The sequence below is a fragment of the Thamnophis elegans genome, chromosome 6 (genome assembly GCF_009769535.1).
Source record: "Thamnophis elegans isolate rThaEle1 chromosome 6, rThaEle1.pri, whole genome shotgun sequence".
Lineage (NCBI taxonomy): Eukaryota > Metazoa > Chordata > Lepidosauria > Squamata > Colubridae > Thamnophis > Thamnophis elegans.
The window spans coordinates 64,129,138-64,146,666 of NC_045546.1; positions in this window are offsets into that span (position 1 = coordinate 64,129,138).

The window sequence follows — 17,529 nt, forward strand, 5'->3', positions numbered from 1 at the left end:
AATATGAAATTAGACTGCCTCTAAATTAGTGTCCAAATGAAATCTTCCAGAGGGTCACACTTGTAATGGTTGCAGCACCCTCAGTCACATGATTGCCATTTGCAATCTCCACTGCTGGCTTCCCACAAGCACAGTCAGTGGGGAAACAAGTAGGGAAGTTTGAAAATTGTTCTTGCCACTTTCTCAAGAAGTTCTGCTATGGAATATGAGATTCCAAGAATGTTATATGCCATATAGCATACTCAAGGTGCAGAATCTCCTTCCCTACCATGCTGCACTTGTACCTCACAGCAGCACCCTCTTTCTAGTACTCATGTCCTTGTATGGCACTGTAGCATCCCTCCCTAGCATGCATGCACTTGCTGCAGCTCCTTTCCCCAGCTCCTTCCTCCAACTCAGTACTTATCAACTTGTTTACTTGCAAGCTGTCTGGGATTTGTGACTTCCTGCCAGCTACCCCATTAACTTTGCAAATCACAGTCATGTGAGATCCTCACTTAATGCTTATCAAGGGCAATGGGTACTGCATCACCAATGCTAAGCAATGAAAGTTCTAGTCCAAGTTGCCATTATCAAAGGATGACAGGCAGACACACACAGGCAGACAGAGTCACATATGCTTATGTGTGTTTATCTATGTATAGACATATAAGGTTCACATTCAAAAACAAAAAGACTTGACATTCTAAGATTGTTACTTTAAGCATTACCCCCAATAACTAGAAATCAAAGAGATTTGTTCCCTCTACAGGTTCTGATAACAAGTGCTAAACCTCAGAATATAACAATGCAACAATGCATACATTGTTGTCCAAAGAGGGTAAAATGTTTGGATATGTTTATATTGAACAGGTCCAAATAGATCTCTAGCTTCTAAATATATTACCATGTTTCCCTGAAAATAAGGTCAAGCGCTTATTTTGACCCCCAAAATAAGCACTTGGCCTTATTTTCAGGATGTCTTATTAATTTTGAGGTGCAGGAGGTGGTGAACATGGTCACCTCATGGCTGCTGCTGTGTTGCAATATTTTCAGGGAGGACTTATTTTGGAGGGAGGGCTTATTTTAACACACATACTCAAAAACCCGATTGGTCTTATGATCTAGGGAGGTCTTATTTTCAGGGTTCTTTTCTTTACTAGAGTAGCCATGCCCAGTTCCTGCAACCGTTCATCATATATTTTAGCCTCCAACCACTAATCATCTTGGCTGCTCTTCTCTGCACTCTTTCTGGAGTCTCAACATCTTTTTTATAGTGTGGTGACCAAAACTGGATGTAGTATTCTAGGCGTGGTCTTACTAAGGCTTTACTAAGGCTCCATTGATCTTGATTGTGTCCCTCTGTTAATGCAATTTAGGATTGCATTGGCTTTTTTGGCTGCCGCCACATACTTCTAGCTCATATTTAGCTGGTTATCCAATAGGACTCCAAGATCGCTCTCACAGTCACTGGTATTAAGCCTGGTTTCACCCAGTTTATATGTGTACTTTTGGTTTTTCTTACCTAAGTGTAAGACTTTTCTTTTCTCTACATTGAATTTCATTTTGTTAGATAGGGGCCAGTGTTCCATCAGTTAAGATTCATCTGGATCTTGAGCCTATCATCTAGGGCAGTGGTCCCCAACCTTTTTATCGCCGCGGACCAGTCAGCCTTTGATAATTTTACCGTGGCCCGCTGAGCGCGCGCAGGGGTGGGGGGGCGTTGTTCGCGACGACACATTGATTGTTTATATATCAGATTGTTTTGATTAAACAACTTTTATTTTATTGTATTTAAACATGCCTTACAAAATAAAATACAATTACATAAATATAAAGTGCAAGGCTACGCTACTAGCGCTGTCTACGCTAGCCCTACGTAGCTGCGCAGGCGCTCTTAGGTTTTTTTCAGGAATCGGCCAGCGCTGAAGTGCTGAAAAGGAATGAGAAGGGCGGCGCTGGACACAGGGGGACGGTGGGCCGCTGGTGACGTCAGAGTGCCACCAGCGGTCCAGTAACACCCCTTGTGCCAGTTAGCCCTAATTTGCATACAGAAAGAAACTATGGCCCCCGGCCGCTGCAGCGATCATGGCCCCCAGCCGCTGCAGCGATCATGGCCCCCGGCCGCTGCGCGGCCCGGTGCCAGGTACTCCACGGCCCGGCACCGGTCCGCGGACCGGGGGTTGGGGATCACTGATCTAGGGTGTTATCTATTCCTGCCAGTTTAGTATCAACTGCAAATTTGGTAAGTTCCCCTTCTATTACCTCATCTAAGTCATTTATGAAGATATTGAAGAGTACTGGGCCTAGGACAGAACCTTGTGGTACCCCACTGCTTACTTCCCTCCATGTAGATGTGGTACCAGTAAGGACTACTTGTTGGGTATGGTTTGTCAGCCAGTTACAAATCCATCTGATCCATTAGTTCAGAGTGTAACATAATGTGAATATTTCTTTTGAAGTCAGAGAGTCTACAACACAGCTTTAGACATTGTGTTACATTTGGAATAACTTGGTTTGGGGTCTTGCTGAATGACTGAGAGTAGGCATTTTGCACTTAATTAAATGGAACAGATTCATACCAGAATAGTATATCTACAAATGTCATATTTTATTGTTTCATGTCACCTGCCACATAGAACATTCCTATTCACAGTGACAATTTTAGTAGAAAATAGTATCCCTGTCTAAATGTTGGCATTAAGAATTCTCTGTCAATATATTCTGATGGTAATGATTCTTTGTTTCACCTCAGCTCTGTATTTTCTAATTACAATTTTAAATTCCACATTCTACATTCACACTTTCTTTTTTAACTCTATTATGCTTTAAATAATAGTCAATTAGATAACAATTATCACCAGATAAGATACATTATACCTTAATGTCATATAGTTGCAGAAATCATGGTATGGAACTGTCCTTAATTAACTTTTTTCTAGATTAGTCAAGGGTATTTTTAAAAATGTGCTGAACAACAGGGTACATTCATACTACAGCCTATTAATAGTCAACAAATGTGAAAAAACTAATGGATAAAATATCATTGGTTTGGCATCTAATTTGTTTAAGTAGTTATCTTGATATAACTTTCTAGATCACTATGTAGTTGGCAGACCATTGAAGGTGTGGTTAAGATCTATAAGCAGAAGTATTAGAAGTGGCATCCCAGCTAGTTAGTACAGAATGTACTAACAGAACTCAGTGTCCAAGAATGTTAGACCAATTTATTCAGAGGATCTGTAGTTTATTATGAAAAGAAATTTATGTTGAATCTTGCATGACTTCTTTCAGTTGTTTTATGCTCTGACTAGTGTTGGCTTTGTTGGTGTCTAGTTACCATGTTTTTTGGCAGATTTGTTTTTTTTTTTTTACTGCTGACCATTCTGATCATAATTGCCTTTTCCAATAAATTTAATCACATGACATGGCTTAGATAAGAAAGGTGGAATTTTGATTTTGTCTTCCAGTGATATGTCTGGTTTTATATGCTCCAAAAATGTTGTCTGTCATCTTAGCTGTCTAAGGAATGTGCAGGAGTCTTGATGAATACCACAATTCAAATGAGTCAATTTCCTTCTTGTCTAGTTTTTTATGATTCAACTTTTGAAACTGTAAGTAGCTATGGGAAACATATAGTACAATCTAGTTTGCATTTAGTTGCCAGGCTATGTCCTTGCTTTTCCATACATGATTGATTCTTATCATCACTATGTGAGATAGCATGATTCAATGTTTATTTCTGGATTACATTCACTGCTTTGATCAATCCACAATCCTTAAAATGTGAATTGTTGAACACATTTGATCTCTTCACCCTCAACTGTGATATTTTCATTCCTCACAGTGGTAATGAGCTTGATCTTTTTAATATTTAGAAAGAGGTCAAATTACTTGCTTCTTTAATTCTTTTGATTAGATTTTCAGGCCTTTGTTGGTTTCTGAGAGGAGAGTTGTGTCATTAGTATATCAGAGATGTTTATGTTCTTTCCTCCAGTCTTTATTTTGATTTTTTTTTTAATTGTTCAAGTTCCAGCTTCCTCATGATCACTTTGGCACATAAGTTGAACAAGAAACTTTACTACACTCCTTTATCTTAAACCAGTCAGTGTCTCCATATAGTTTTTGCACAGTGGTTTCTTGATTCGTGCATAAGGACTGCATCAATTTGACCCCCAGATCTTCTAGGTATTTCTATTGTTTGTCATGATCAACACAATCAAATATTTATTATAGTCAATAAAGCAGATTTAGATGCTCTTTTGCTATTCTTGATATTTTTTCCATGATCCAATATAATTTGCAATATGCTCACAAGTACCATAACCCACTCTAATGCCAGTTTGAACATCTGGCAATCCCTTTTGATGATTGATGGCAGATATTATTATATAATCTTGAGGAGAATCTTGCTAGTGTAGGGATGAAAGCAATTGGGCAATAATTGGTAATCAAACTTTTTGGTGTGATCTTGTATTGTTTGAAAATGTGCATGTTGCTTTTAATATTTGATAATTAAATAAAATTCAGGGATTTTAAAAAAACCTTGGTGTTTTTGGTGTGACTTTTTATCAGAAGAGATTCTACACTGCAACAAGGCAGAAGTGGGTTGCTCCCCCTACAGATTGGTACAGGCATACCGGTAACGAAAATTGGCCATACGTTTGCGTACCAGTAGCAGCAGTGGTTGGCCATGCCCCCATACCGGTACAGTCCCCTGGCCTGCCCTCACCCGCTCCCCACCACCTGCCTGGTCACCTCTCTCTCTCCCTCCCTCTCGATCTCTCTCTCTCTCTCTCTCTCCACCCGTTCGCAGCATACTTGCCCTCCCTGCCTACCTGCCACCCACTCATTGAGCCGCTAGCTCACCCATTGCTCCACCTCTGAGAGTCCTATATATACTGTGGTCATGACACAGCCCACTACCTTTACTGGCCTGGCTCGTGACTTGTTGATTTCCTGATCCTTGCTGAGTTCCCGATCCTCGCCTGCCTGCCCTGCTGCATTACTCCTGCCTCCTCATAGGACTGCCTAAAGGTAAGTAAGCCTATGGTTGTGGCATTGGGGGGGGGTGGACAGTAGGGGGCGGCAAGAACCACCGAGAGTGCTGGTAGCCTTTGCGGTCTATGCGAGCCTGGGGACTGGCTAAAGCCTTCCTTGCTGCCAGTTCCAGGCTCATGTAGACCACTCACCACCACTCGCCTACTTGCCACTTTCCCGGGAAAGGCCTCAAGAGGCTTCGCTAAGCCCTCCCAGAGCTGTGAGGCAGCTTCCGCACTGGAAAACCCAACCTGCCACTCCTACTATGTTTGTTGGAATGTTTATTCAACTTGTATGCCGCCCTATTCCCAAGGGACTCAGGGCGGCTAACAAACCAAAGGGAAGGGGAATACAAACAGAACACAAGACAAGCAAGTTAAAAACAAAACAACAGTCACAACAGTTTAAGTGGGGCCGGGAACTCATCAGCTCCAGGCCTGCCGGAACAGCCAGGTCTTAGTGGCTTTGTGGAAAGCCGGAAGGGTAGTGAGGGTCCGGATCTCCACAGGGAGATCGTTCCAGAGGGCCGGAGAGCAGCCACAGAGAAGGCCCTCCCCCGAGGGGTCGACAGTCGACATTGGCTAGCAGATGGTATTCGGAGGAGGCCTAATCTGTGGGATCTAATTGGTCATAGGGAAGTGATTGGCAGGAGGCGGTCTCTCAAGTACCCAGGTCCAATACCATGTAGGGCTTTAAAAGTAATGACTAGCACCTTGAAACATATCCAGAGACCAACAGTGCAGCTCGCGGAGGATAGGTGTGACATAATCGCTCGTGCGGCTGCATTCTGGACAAGCTGAATTCTCTGAATGCTCTTCAAGGGCTGCCCCATGTAGAGCGCATTAGAGTAGTCCAGTCTTGAGGTCACAAGGGCGTGAGTGACTGTTCTAAGGGCCTCCCGGTTCAGGTAGGGTCGCAATTCGTGCACTAGACGAACCTGGGCAAATGCCCCCCTGGTCACAGCTGACAACTGATGTTCTAAAGTCAGCTGTGGGTCCAGGAGGACTCGCAAATTGCAAACCCTGTCTGAGGGGCATATAATTTCACCCCCAGCTTGAGAGATGGAGTACAAGGCCAATTTTTGGGAGGGTGTCGTCAACTGTGTGTCGTCCGCGTATTGGTGGTATTTTATCCCGTGCTGACGAATGATCTCACCCAGCGGCTTCATGTAGATATTGAATAGGAGGGGGGACAGGACCGAACCCTGTGGCACCCCATAATTAAGGGGCGTAGGGGTCGATCTCTGCCCTCCAACCAACACTGACTGTGATCTGTCCGAGAGGTAGGAGGAGAACCACCGAAGAACGGTGCCTCCCACTCCCACCTCCCGCAACCACCGCAGAAGGATACCATGTTCAATGGTATCGAAGGCCGCTGAGAGGTCAAGGAGCACTAGGATGGAGGAGTGACCCCCATCCCTGGCTCTCCAGAGATCATCGATCAGCGCGACCAAAGCAGTTTCCGTGCTGTAGCCAGGCCTGAATCCAGACTGAAAGGAGTCCAGATAATCGGTTTCATCCAAGGACCGTCGGAGCTGAAATGCCACCGCTTTGTTTTTGCTGTATTCTTTTTATAACCTTTGCTATGTTAGAAAAGCTTAAAATAATAGTTACCACTGTATAAAATGAGATTCTAAAACTGCCTTTTTAAAGGATGTATTTAGGGATTTGTTTGCTTTACTTTTTCATTGCATTTTATAAAGTTTTCTAGTGTAAACAAACATCTTAATTGCTAAAAGATATTTCAATATGTAAGGAATATGAGAATGTGAGTATGCATTTGCTCTAATCTTGCTACAACATAATTGTAGTTTGTAAACCTTTTTAGTGGATTGCATTTAAATATGTACTTGGTTTTTCTCCCTTTTCAGGGAATTGCAAAAACAACCAAAATAGCTAATTTGCTGCTAAACGAGCAGGTAGTTATTTCCGTTTCCATAACCCATCTGCTTTTTTAAAATCTGTTTCCTAGACAACAAACCTGGTCCTAAATGTTATTTCTATACATAAATTAAAAGAAATATTACAGTAGATGTTGCTAAGTAAAACTATGACCTGATATGTCAGTGGTAACCTTCCGCTCTCTACTTTATTATCAGTTCTCAGTGACTTGATAGTTTTAATTTACAAAATCTAGTGCAAGTATTCTATTAAAATGTTGTAAGAATGTCTACAGTATTCCTGATGTAAAACTAATAAAATTACAAATAGTGCAAATATTTTGAAGTTTTAATCTAATTGTATCTATTTATGCAGCATTTTTTAATCTGTCCAATATTTTTTTACTCATGCCATCTCTGGGATATGAAAATCCAGATGACCAAACCAAAAGGGATGTAGAAAGTATTCCTCACTTTCACCTAGTGGGGGGTTCATATTTTTAACATTCATTCAGAATGTGTGTTGGGAGTGAGAGTCAAGACAAAAATTCTACAAATCTAACAAACCTTTCCCTTTATGCAAAATATTTTACAAATATTCAGGAACATATGTAGAAATGCTATTTAAATGGGACCTTGCTGCAGTTACACAATATCACATCAAAGCTATAAATGACATTTTGCAGTATTCTATTAGGCAATACATATATTTCCTTTATAATAGGGAATAGATTCTACTTGAAGGTGGAATGATCTTCATTCTCTTTCTGTAAATAATATCAGAAATATTCAATGAGCTGGACTCCTATTCTTTTTTATATAAAACTGTACCATATATTATATCCCATTGTGCTCATAACCACACTTTCAGTAACTTATCTAGGTCTAATCAACCAAAGAATAATCTCAAAATAAAACAAAATAAATCTTTTATGACTCCTTATGTTTCAAAATGAAAGGCACATTTTTGGTTGGTGTAGTATGTTTATATTCTAGTAAATTATAATGCAATTCACTTGTAGAGTACCTTGGGGTAATACAGGTGAAACTCGAAAAATTAGAATATTGTGCAAAAGTTCATTTATTTCAGTAATGCAACTTAAAAAGTGAAACTACCGTGTTTCCCCGAAAATACGACCTGTCATGAAACTAAAGCCTTGCCACATTTTTTGTGTGGGCAAAAATATAAGCCCATCCCCAAAAATAATCCCCCTGGACAATCCCCCCGTCAGGCCAGGCAGAGCACCACTCACTGACCTAGCAGTATCCTGAAGGTGCCAAGCTGCAGGAACAAGGTGGGGGGCAAAGACGCTCACGTTGATTGGTGCTTTCGGGGTACCGCTAGGTCGGTCAGCAGCAGTGTGCCAGCTGAAGAGTGGGGGTTGCCAGGCAGCTACTCTCTTGCGAGTGGGCTCCCAAAGAGCTGGGCACAGCCTCAGGGTTGAATGGCTGTGTTGCACTGTCGCAGCAGCAACATAGCATCCATGAGGTGGCCACGCTCACAAGCAGCTGCCCGGAAATCCCCCTTTCCAGCCGGGCACAGCACTGCTGACCGATTTAGCAGTACCCAGAAGGCCTCCCGCAGCTCGGCGCCTTCGGAATGCCCCTAGGTGAGTTAATGGGGCTCTGCATGGCTGGAAAGGGGGGTTGCATGAGCGGCTTTTCTGCTCCCCGCTCGCATGACTCACAGGCTCACGATGCCCTTGGCTAACTCTACAGAGCCAGGGCATCTCCGCTGCTGCTGCTGCCCACCGCTTTTTCTTTTCTTTTTTTGGCTTCCAAAGCACGGAGGACGGATGCTGCTCTGGGAGTACGCTCTATGGTTGTGGGCTGCAGAGCATATAACCATAGAGCATACTCCCAGAGGGGCATCCCTCCTCTGTTGTGGCTTCCAAAGCACGGAGGTAGGATACTGCTCTGGGAGTACGCTCTATGGTTGTATGCTACCATAGAGCATACTCCCAGAGGGGCATCCATCCTCCGTGCTTTGGAAGCCAAAAAAACAACAACCCCCAAGCAGCTGCCCAATGAGGTAGATTGATGTGGAGGATAGACTGTTATCCAAGCAGCAGATCCCCCCTCTCCACGTTGCTGAAATAGTCCAGTGGAATGGCAGAGCTGATACAATTGGTTCCAGCTGGTCGCAGGAGTTACCAGAATGTGGTTGTACACAGTCACGAACTGCTTCTGGGACTCCAGCTCCGGACTTTGCCTTGAGGTTGACTCCTGAAGCCTTTTTCGGTAGTGGATGTAGCCACAAAGCAGTGGAGGTTTGTAATCAGAATTTCTCTTCTGGAAGATGGTATCACTGCTTTATCTGCCGTTGGGGTGTAGAGCCCTCTTCCACCTTCAAAATCATTGACTGTCTTCTCCTGTAACCCTGGAAAGGGGCCCTTATGAGGTGCTATCAACTGGGCCAGCTGGACCAAGGTTTTTTAGGAAGGTGTTACTCCTCCAGCACACCTCCTCCTTCTTGCTTTATATTACTTAAAAAATTTCAATAGTTTTTTTTTTAATTATTGGTCCTGAGAAAGGTGTTTTGTATTTTAAAGTATGCATAGTGCTAACATGCAGCCAGAACCAAAGGTGATCACGCCCCCCTCAACCCGTGAATTGCACTGAGATAGGATTGTTTTGCAATACATTCCTGATGTTCATTCCCACTGTGCTTCATCAGCAATAACCTGTCCAAAGGATTGCTCCATGAAAATACAAAGAAATGAGACATGAATATTCAACCAATTCTGATTATTAAAACCAGTACAATCCTGCTTTGCAAGTACCTCTATTCCAAGGCAGTAGGATTCATAATTAGAGCTTGAGAGGCTAACACAGAGCCTGTTTGGTGCAGTCCATAAAGACACCAAGCTGGAATCCAGGAGACTGGGAGTTCTAGTTGCATCTGAGGCACAAAGCCGGTTGGATGACCTTGGGCCAGTCACTGTCTCAGCCCCCTCCAACTCATTGGCACAATTGCCGTCTTTAAATGTGGCACTGAAAATTAAGTGTAATATTTATCAAGCTAGATAAATTGATTGATTATAATATTATTCAATGGATTCATTTATTTCTTTGTTTCTTATTATATAGCTTTTTATTATATGTGTGTTTGTGTATGTGTGTGTAATGTAGGTGAAATCTGAAACTACGTGTATCTTATTCTTCTATAAATTTTTCCAGAAAACAAAGTGATCTATTTGTGCTAAATTGTAGGTCCATCTATATTATATTCTTAAATTTAGATTGACTAATCCATAGGATTTTCAGCATGTTCCCAATATTCTGAACAGTAAATTATTGTATGTTAATTGCTAGTGCTCCCTCTAGTGGAATGTATCTGTAACATAGCCCCAATGTATCTGTGTTGAAGATGCTAGAAAAGGTCAGAAAATAAGAGATTATTTTAAGAATTCTGTTTTAGCTAGTGACAATCCAGATATGTTTCAACACTGTTTTATTTATTTTTAATATTGAAATCAGAAAGCATTAGTTTACCACTTCAGACCAATAACAGTAATTGGTATTTCATGCAGTTCAAAGAAATGAAAGAGAAAGATCAGAACAGCATGTATGAAAAAAATACTTAATTGGTTAGGAACAGTTTCCTGATGTTAGATGATATTAATAATATAGATTCTTCTGATCAAAGGCATTGATATGATTTTTTAAAAAATGCTATGCACAAATATACACTTTTAAAAGTAAAAAATTAAAGTCATCTTAAATCCCAGTGATTTTATGGAAATATGGAAGCAAGAGATAAATAATTTGCCACTAAGAACTTTAGGACTTTTTCAAAAACTTCCATTGTATCTGATAGTCTTACATTCATGTAGCAATGTGACCTTGCTAATCTTCCAAGCTCAAGTTGACATTATAGCTTAAGATATAAATATATGTATTTAATATGCCTTTCTGATAATTTTACAAAAACAATAATCAGGGCAATGCTTAAGTCTTCCATTGGAAAAGTGGAAGAAAATGAGCAAATACTGGCTTAAGACTTAATAGACAGAACGGTGCATGAACTTTGAAAAATATAACAACTCATATTTGGGTTTCATTTTTTTATTTAAGTGCCAGAGATAGTGTAGCTTTGCTAGAATTATGTATCTTTTGAGAAATTGGCTTTTAAGACATAATGTGGTAAGAATATTTGTAATTTTTTATTCATTGTGGGGAAAAATTGAAACAGACAAAAACAAACACCCCAATTTCCTAATGTGAATTATAGTCTGCTACTTGTATAAAGTGGTCTGTCAAGTGTATGTGAAAGCCAGTTCATCCATTTGCTACTATTCAAATGTATGTTTCCCATTATTGCAATATATGATATAATTAAACCATGTTAATGACTTTTGACATGTTAACTGTAAATTATGACATATTGTTTATCTTATTTAACAATACATTTTTATTATTTAAGCAAAATAATATTTATTTTTCCTTCTCTAGAATGTGCTACATTTTTTCTGAGCATATGAAAGTTTATGATTTAGGTTCTACTTAATCATAATCATGACCAAGAATGTATGCTGCATACTAAAAAAATGAGATTCTGTTTTTAATACAAGACATATTTGTTTACACCACAGTGACCAGAGCTTGGGGAAGCATATTCAAAGTATAGGGGGGGGGGATTATCTATCCTTAGTGTTAATCTTCCTAATATGCTAACTTTTAGTACAAGTAATGATCTAATAAACATTTGTTCATTTTATTGAAAGTCCAACCTCCCTACAACTTTAGCTTACAACTCCTAAAATAAGTGCTTTCAAAATATATTGGACTTTCATCATCCAGTCTTCATAGCCAGCAAATGCCTCTAGTTAGCATTGGAATTTTATTGCTGATGCACCTTGCTGTTTTATACATAAACTAGAGATATAAATAATAACCTTCCAGTTTGTAATTTTAGGGTACATACGATATAGTATAACATTAAAAAAATATAAGATCAATTTGCTGCTTTGTTGAAATGTTGTTTCACAATTCCTCTACAGATGCATGCTTCATCTGACATGTGGGTGTTAACAACTTCTAAAAAAGGAAATATTACACAAAATGCTGACAAGTTGTTTTGTTTTACACAGTTTCCTGGGAGCCAACTTAAACAGAAGTTTTTAAATACAATATTTTCTTTTTCTTTTCTTTTTCTTTTTTGATTGTTATTGCTGTGGTTCTGTTCCTTGTTGTCAATTAGGTGTGATGAACAGTTTGAAGAGAAAATAATTTAATCATCATCAATCTAGTCTGGGTGACTTTTGTTGATGCATTTTTCATGTTGGTTGAAATATAGAATAACGGATTATATAAGTTATGGGGCAGTTGTCACATTGTCTATTTTTTATGGGAATTATTTGCTCAAGGTGAAGATGGTATGAAATGAAAATGAAATATGTTACAACTTTAGCCCATATATAGCATGAAAAAATGTATTATATGGACAGTGAAGCATAAGTCTGTCAGTGGCTACAAACCAAGGGTGAAATGCTACTGGTTTGGACTGGTTTGCCCGAACTGGTAGTAAAAAATGCTACCGGTTCTGGAGGACCAGTATTTCCAGTAATCAATTGTGATGCACGATTATGCAGGATTTCCTGCTTTCTAGCTAATCTAAATTGCGTGGCACAGCAGATTCCCCCCCCCTCGCTGTTCTATTTACCTTTGCAGGCGCACTTGATAACAGGCTCCGCCCACCCACCTGAATGTCATCATGTCCATTTATGATGCTCTGCGCATGTGCAAAAGTTCCTGCACACGGACGGAGGTAGTACGTGTGCTTACATTTGCGAACTGGTAGCGAAGGTAAGTTTATTTCACCCCTGCTACAAACTCTGAAAATTTTAGTGTCCTTACAGACAAAAACAGCATTATTCTCAGTATCAGTACTCAGTACAGAGCTGAGTTGATGGTATCACATTTGTGACCTGCTTATAACATCTGGGTGACTGTGATAGAAGCATAACACAGTCTTCTTGCATTAATGGCAGCAGATCTATGCTACTGATCCTGGATACATCATTTTCAGTGCTAAAGGACATGAGAGAATTCACTTTATTATAGGGTGTTATAACACAGACTTAAATCGTGGGGGGGGGGGGGAGTGTTGGGCCCATTTTATACCAAACAAAATCAAAGTGGGGTTTTGATATTTTTTTCCACACATTTTCCTTTTTTTCAGAACTGAGTAATCTTTTTTTATTTTTACATTCTCTCTTAATAGTTCTCTCGTTATTTCTCAATTCCAAGGTCAGTCTACATTCTTTCACAAATATCTAAGTGCTTAAGCAGAAGATGCTCCTTTATCTGCTAAATGCATGGCTGTCAACAGTGGTGGGATTCAAATTTTTTAACAACCAGTTCAATGGGTGTGCCTTGGGGCATAGCTTTGTGGGTGTAACTAGGTGGCCATGTGATTGGATGGGTGTGGCTAGGTTGGCATGTGATTGAGTGGGCATGGCTAGGTAGTTGTGTGACCGGGTGGGTGTGGGTAGGTGGTTGTGTGACCGGTTGGGCGTGGCTAGGTGGTCATGTTACTGGGTGTGCATGGCCAACTCAACCAACATCACTTCTTTGCCCTAATGACAATTTTAAGTATAAAAAAGATATAATATACCAAAAGACAGTTTATTATTAGTTTATTATAAAAGAGGTACACAAAACTAGATTGTTACAAGAGTTTAGATAAAACTTAGATAAAACTAAGGTATTGCCAAATCACAGTTTTATTGGTGTCCTCAATTGTCCCTTTTTTCACTTTCATGCAAGCATAATCAGCACTGTGATTTGCTCGCAACCATTTCTGAACTATAGGAATTGGGTCCCATTCATGTAGAGGTAGGCCAATTAAATTAATGGTCATTAAGTTGGTTATATTAGAAACGGTTAGGTGACTTCTGCTCTCTGAACATATGATGTTCATTTGTAAAAAAAAATCTTTCCGCTTCTGCTGAATTTACAGCAATTGTTCTGACAATATCTTTCACTTTTTTGATACTGTCAGGAATTGCATATTTCTCCGAATCTTTCAAAACATTTTCTATAAAATCTCTATAATCATTTATATTAATTTTGTAATTTAAAATGTCACTAAATGCATCTAATTCATTTTCAGCTGCTTTCCATGGAACTACTTCTTCAATATTCCAGTAATCTGGCTCCAAAAAAATTAGAATTTGTAATTTATTAGTGTCTTCAGATTGACTACCTGTTTTTAAATATTCACAATCGAGTAGTCTTTTCTTTAAATTGGTTATGATGCTTTCTAAAAGTCTTTCCTGAGGAAGGCTAACAAATTGATAATTTTCTACAAATTTTATATCTTTGAAGATTTCTGAAGTAATCAATCCATCAACTTTTTGTTCGTATGCACCCTTTTCCTTTCTAAGAATTTCAAATGCTTTAATTGATCTTATCACTAATTTTTCAGCCTTCATGTTTGTAGTTCTTGCTTGCAGACCATTTGAAAGAAGAATTTTTTTTTCTAGAATATCAATCATCAATGCCAAATCAGTCATAAAATGTATATTTTTAAGACAGGCAGCCATACTTAAGTATTTTTGATTTGAATGAAAATAGTGATGTAACACTGGATAAGCACATCACACAGCTAGAGTTGACCTTAAACTACAGGCAGCCCATCTTGGTCCAAAATACCAATCTTTATTTTGTCAATTTTAAGTTCTTCAGCTATTTTGTTAAGTTCAATTTGGTTCTTTTTGGATTGATGAAAAACAGTATGTATCTTATCAATAAATATTTTAAAATTATTTTCTTGCTTTATTTCCTTTATGGAGTCATCTAAAACAAGTTGGAGATTATGGTTTAAGTAGTGCCATATTATGATGTTTGGAAACTCTTTTGCTATTCTAATGCTCTCTCCAGATTTTCTCCCAAGCATAATGCTGGCACCATCAGAGCAAACTGCTATTATTTTTTTTAGGTAGTTCTTAGTAAGCCTAGTGGTGTATTAACCATTAAGCAGACTAAGCATGTAGTTGGGGGGGGGGGCACCACAAAGTTGAGAAAGATAAAAGAACCAGAAGATTTGTACAGTATGTACAAAGTAGGAGGGCACCAAAATTTGTCAGTGCTTAGGGCACCAGTGAGCCTTAATTCGCCACTGAGTAAACCCAATGTTTTTTAAAGTTTCCATAACTGAAGAACATAGTCTCTGCATCTTGTTTTTCCAATTCAACTAGCTGAAAGAAAATTGTTGGTGAGTTAACTGAATCCTCGACCTTTAAGTAAAGTATAAGAACTGGTTTGCAAGATATTGTTTAGGCTTCATCAATAATTAAACATATTTTCAGATTTTTTCAATAATTTTAGTAAATAATTGTTTTCTAATGTATTTTGCAATGAAATCAACTATTTTCACTGCAGTTTTACATAAATGCAATCCTATTCCAATCAGGGAGGAAAAAGAGCATTTCAGGTGGACAATCCCTGCAGCCTGGAACCACCCAGGAAACACTCTTTTTCCTCCCTGATTGCAAAAATGGGGTGTGCATTCCTCCTGGTCAGATCCGTCTCCTGGGCCAGGAGCAGAAGCTGACCACCCTCTGACTGGGTCGTCTAGAGAAGGGGGAGGCTGAGCAGGGAGCCGCCTTGCCTTACACCTTTCACACAGCACCTGCTTCACCTGCCCCTTCTCAGACAGTTCCAGGCAGCCAAGATCACCATGCTGTCACCAAAAAATGCTGTTACTGTGATCTCTGCTGCCTGGAACTGCCCAAGAAGGGGCAGGTGAAATGGGCGCTGCAGAGATCATGGTAATCGCATTTTCGGGTGGCAATACAGCAATCTCAGGAGCCAAAGCCTTCGAATCAAGCTTGATTGTACCCCATTCCAGGTTTTTAACTTCCCAATCTAGCATCCTGAAAAAAGCTTTCATGCAGAGGAGATCGGTCCTCTTCCGTTGCTTTCCCCCCCCCCCCCCCCATCTGCCTGGATCTGCCATGCAGCAAAGAGATACGGTAGCTGGGCACAATAGCAGCAATGGTACTGCATGACAGAGTTGGGGGGGGGGGTTGGGAGGGGGTGGAGGAAGGGAAGAGGACCGATCTCCTCTGCATGAAGGCTTTTCTCAGGACACTAGATTGGGAAGTTAAAAACCTGGAATGTGGTACAATCAAGCTTAATTCAAAGGCTTTGGCTCCTGTGAACGCTGTGCTGCCACCCAAAACACTGTTGCCACGATCGCTGTCACTTGGAATTGCCCGAGAAGGGGCAGGTGAAGTGGGCTTTGCCGTATCTCTTTGCTGCATGACAGATTTGGCAGTTGGGGGTGGTGGAGGGAGGGAAGAGGACCAATCTCTGCACAAAGGCTTTTCTCAGGACGCTAGATCTCCACTTTCTCTCCAGAAAAAGCTATTGGCATTGATCTTGGCTAGTGGAAGAAGTGCGGGATGGAAAGGAAACTTCGGAATGTGGCAGGTGACAGGCTCCAGAGAGACGCCTGACCCGGCGCTCCCGCATTCCGCAGTTTACTTTCCATCCCGTGCTTCTTCCACTAGCCAAGATCCCGATGATACCAATAGATTTTTCCAGAGAGAAAGTGGAGATCTAGCATCCTGAGAAAAGTCTTTATGCAGAGGAGATCAGTCCTCTTCCATTCCTCCACCCCCACAACCGCCCCAGATCTGTCATGCAGTGCTTATTGCTATTGCTGCTATTGCACCCAGCTACCTTATCTCTTTGCTGCTTGACAGAGCTGGGCAGATTGGGGGTGGGTGGAGCAAGGGAAGAGGAGTGCTCATGCTGCTTTCTCCAAGTTGGAGTGGTTGAGGTTGTTGTGATTCTTTTTGATCTTCCAATTTTGTTTCCAATCTTGTTTTCTCTCTGAAAAATGTGGTCAAAGTCTGTTGCTTTTTCATCCTGTTAAGGTACTGCAAAAATAAATAAAACAATGATGTAGTTTGGACTCGACTGTGGTTGTAAGTTGAGGACTACAGGTAATACAAGGAATCTGTTTTCACCCAACATTGTACAGTCTGTTTTCATCCATTGCTGTGGACAATTTGTAATGTACAAATATAAATTGTCTGAAATGGTACAGTGTTTCCTGCCTGAGCAGACGGTTGGATTAAGACCTCCACGGTCCCTTCCAACTCTGGGTCTACTGCTGAGCTTATTCCTCAGGTCTTCTAAACCAACCTCCTGCTCAATTATATCACCCTATATAATTTCAGACAAATGGCTGTCCAATCTCTTCTTGAAACACTCCAGTGATGGAGCATTTTCCACTAATTGCAGGTAGTTCACAACGTATGATCCCATTGGATTATTGTTTGATTAACTTTGGCAGCCCTGAAGGAGTAGACTGCAGTTCGCGGAACTTGGCCTTGTCATGGCCAAGAATGAAATTCCTTTTTTAAAGGTTTTTATTAACTGAAAGAATGACGTCAGAAACTTTATTGCCATCAGGGGGAGGGGGGAAGAAACACATACAAAATATTTGGTATTTTTTTCTGAACAGATTGCAGTTTCATGGGTAGCAAGCCAGGTCAGTCACCAGTGGATTTGTTAAAATAAGACAAATAACTTCCTGATCAAAGCCCCCACCCCCTTGTCGAAAGCTGAAAGCCAAAAGTTCATTGCATGAAATTAACTGTACCCATCCAACT